We start from the raw sequence: 3,797 nt of genomic DNA, 5'->3' as shown, positions 1-3,797 counted from the left end.
AATGTGTAAATGGATCAAAATACCACTCTGGGGTTGTTTATAATGAGGAATGAACATTATAATTAACTTAAAAGCTCAAAACAGTTGATCTTGCATGGTAGAGGCCGGGTGGCTCTTTTCCCTCTCAATAGTGGCTCTAAGGTTGCAGAAAAATAAAATGATAGAGGCTGAGAGTGTTGTAGGACATCCCTATGGACATTACACCAACTCGAGAGGCTTTATCTGCTCTACTCAAACTCTACTATTAATATTTTGCAGAGATTTTAAATAGAATCAATACTTTAACCAAATGTTCTCTTTGTGTGTGTTTAAAGCACACATTTTATGCTGCACAACAATGTTAATTAATTTTAAAGAGGAAGTTGCAAGACAGTGAATGCGTATACTATTTCTAATAAATCATGGAGCAATAACAGGTTAACAGCAGTAGTAAGGAGGGAAAAGAATGACAGCCCACCCTAGTAGACCTAAAAAACGGGAGAAAATGCCATTGGGTGAGACGATTATATGTGAAACAGGAAGTCCTTTATTTTGAAAGGAAGTAATATGACCCTTGGTCATAAGTAATAAAAACAATTTGCTTGGATTTGGTAGCAACGTATGGATTGTATTCCTTTAAAATTACAGAAGTGCCAACCATTAAAAAAACTGATCATAGCAGAGAGATAAGTATTATACTTTATTGGTACAAATGCTTTAATTTGTCGGAGCAGTGCTGTGACGGAAATTACCGGAGCAAAACTTAGCACCTACTTAGCCTTTTGTACCAAACTTCTTCCAATAAAGCGCGTTGTAGCTTTACATTTTTTTTTTTTTTTTATGCCAACTTAAATGAGGCTACAACTTGTTTGGTTTCAATTTTCTATTAGATCAAACACGTTATAGGTTGTATAGGTTTCATATTTTCTATTGTCATTTCTGTGATGGTCTTTTGGTGTAACATGTTTTACTGTGATCTGTATGTTAAATGTGATCCAGTTGGAAAGAGAACTGAGTATTTGTCATCAATTTTCATTTCATCTTAATGAAATGTTTGGTTGACTGTCACAAACATCGAGTAGTTTTGCTGTTTCCTGGTGTCAGTAACCACCCAAAAGAACATTTCTTTTTGGCTGCCTTCCACCCCACTGTCTATCTGTGTTCTTCGCTTTATAGCTGCCAGATAATCCCACATTTCATGTGTCAAAGACTGGAACACCCTGTGCTGTTTGACAGTTTTAGTGGAGCGCTGGCTCAGATTACTCTTCACAGATGGCGGTCTGAAGAATGAGAAGAATTCCTTCCAGTTTCTGGTTTTTGGAGGACCTGCACAGTGGTGGTGTGGTTAGCCCTGTCGCCTCGAGGCAGGAAGGTCGTGGATCCAATCCTGATTGGGTTGTTTCTATGCACAGTTTGCATGTTCTCTCCATGCAGTGCATTGATTTTTTTTTCTTTTTGAACACTTTGACCTAGTGGTTCTCAAACTTTTCCTCTTGTTCAAAGATGCAGTTTTTAAGAATCGATGTTTCTGGTGACAATATTCACTAAGATTTCTTTTAAAGAAATCGAATGGTTTCTTGGTGTTACTGGGGTGTAATGTTTCTTCATTTGTTGGATCTCATAATGTCAGACAAAGAAGACGCAGGTCTCTCTTCATCTCCGACCTCATTTCAAACAAGAGGGAGATAGGCTTCATCCTATGTTCTGGACAGCTTTGCGTTGGCTGGGGTTACCGTCTGAAGCTGTAATATTTCTGCTCTCAGAAGCATCACTCGTTGTTCTTTTGCTGCTTGTCAAATATTTCTTCATTCTTCAACAAATCTGATCAGAGTTGCAAAGAAAGGCAGATGTAGTATACCCAATTCGTATTGGTGGTTAACCCAGTCTTTACCACCCATGCGCATAGTGACTCAGTGTAATTCAAGTCAACAGGTTTTACTGCATTACTGGTCAGGGTTTCCCTTCAGTTGTTAACAATAATTTCCCTCAAAATATGCCCTAAAGATGACAGCATTTTTTTAAGTTGCTGATAAAAATGGGTAAAAAAACTGTTGTGCCTTACTCTAATGGTGCATTCACACTGAATGCCTCAAGTTTCAATGTTAAGTCAATGTAAAGATGAGAGCTTGGCGTGGTGTGTCAACTAAACAGGGACTTAGCTTTGGTCACGTGACGTTTTCAGCGACTAGATCAAAGCGTAGAAATAAACATTCAAGATGGCGGCTCGATAAAAGGATTTTTGTCCTGAACTTCCATCCATTCTCTAAACCCACGAGGGCCACGGAGTTCCAGAAAACTGTCCCAGTTCCTGTTGGGAGAAGCCGGGATACACCCAGGCAGGCACCAGCCCGTCACAGAGCTCATTGAGCTGGATGGACGGCTACGCCAGCCAACCGTCCGGTGGATAGTTTAGCGAGCAAATGAGCCCAGCTTCACAGCCGCCTAGCAGATACAGCAGGCTCCGCTGCTTTTCCGCCAGACAATGATAAAAAGATCCCCCAATTTTATTGTTATTTTCCTGCTCTTGGGTTAAAGCTCAAACTGGACAACAGACAGATGGAAGTAACGTTTAAAACGGCTCTTAAGTGCAACTATCACTGCACAAGTGAAGTACACGGAACCCAGAGAGACTTAATGATCTGGTGAAGACAAACTCAGTGATGTGCTTTCTAGCGTCTCTGTAGAGTTCTCCAAAACATAAAAACTGAAGCTTCTCGCTCAACATCATCCATGATGTGGGAGCGAATGAATTCCAGAACAACTTCAGCGGCAGACGTGAATTTGACGCGCCTGACACGTGCAGTATGAATGCACCATACGTGTGTATGCGTAAAATCAAAACAAGTCTACCGTGCATGTGCAAAATTCACCAACAGCCGAGCGGCACTGACGTTCTTTTAGGACGTTAAAACAGCCGTTAACAACCATAATTACGTCTTAAAACATAGTTAGGATTAGGTTACTGTAAGTGACACCAAAGCCGCCCATACGTGGTCCCCAAGTGTGGTTTATGTTCCTCCACAAAAAAAATTAGCCAACCAAACATTGGGTGACTCGTGCCCCAAAGTTTGAGAACCACTGCTTTGACCTAATAGAGAATATATACTACACTTGGTAAAGGGCTCTATAGGATGACATTGATGAACTATCGACCATTTGAAGATGGACTCTTGCACTCAAACTCCCCAGCATCACCTCAGTCCCCCAAAGAAACATAAAGATACATAAAGAAACATAAGTCTACTGCAGATTCAAACGACCAACTAAAAGGGAAAACTGAAGTCAGTTTACTTACTTCCCTTAGTCATAACCATTCCTTATTTATATTAATTCACCATTCAACCCTCTTTCTGACAAGAAAGTTGCTGGTTCTTTCTTAGTATCAAATTACAGTTTTCTACTCTGTCTGAAATAATTGGTCTACATGGATTAAAAGTCTTCTCCTTTTGGTACGATTGTCTGTCTGCTGAGGCCTCTTGTTTTTCTGAAGATAAATCCGACTTGGATCGCTTCAAGTTTGAATCTTGGATGGAATTACTTCCAAAAGAATTTACTGTATTCTAAGAAAACGTTGTGCTGTCAGGAAGGGGGATTCAGTTTTTCAAAATGAAGAAGAGGAGTGTTTCTGTGACTGTTTTGTCCTGCTCGCGTTCGGGATCACATCCAGCTTTGGAGAGAATCCCCCCACCTCTCAGAGGAGTGCCGCAGTCCTCAGCCTGCCGCTCTGGAATCATCCACTGCTCCTCACCTCTGCAAGAGAGCTGACTCCATGCCAGCATGCACCACATCTTGTTCTACTGTCACTAATCTTGTCTTCT

Source organism: Oryzias melastigma, linkage group LG15 (assembly GCF_002922805.2).
Source record: "Oryzias melastigma strain HK-1 linkage group LG15, ASM292280v2, whole genome shotgun sequence".
NCBI classification, from domain to species: Eukaryota; Metazoa; Chordata; class Actinopteri; order Beloniformes; family Adrianichthyidae; genus Oryzias; species Oryzias melastigma.
The sequence above is the reverse complement of the archived record's forward strand: the minus strand, read 5'-3'. Positions refer to the sequence as shown.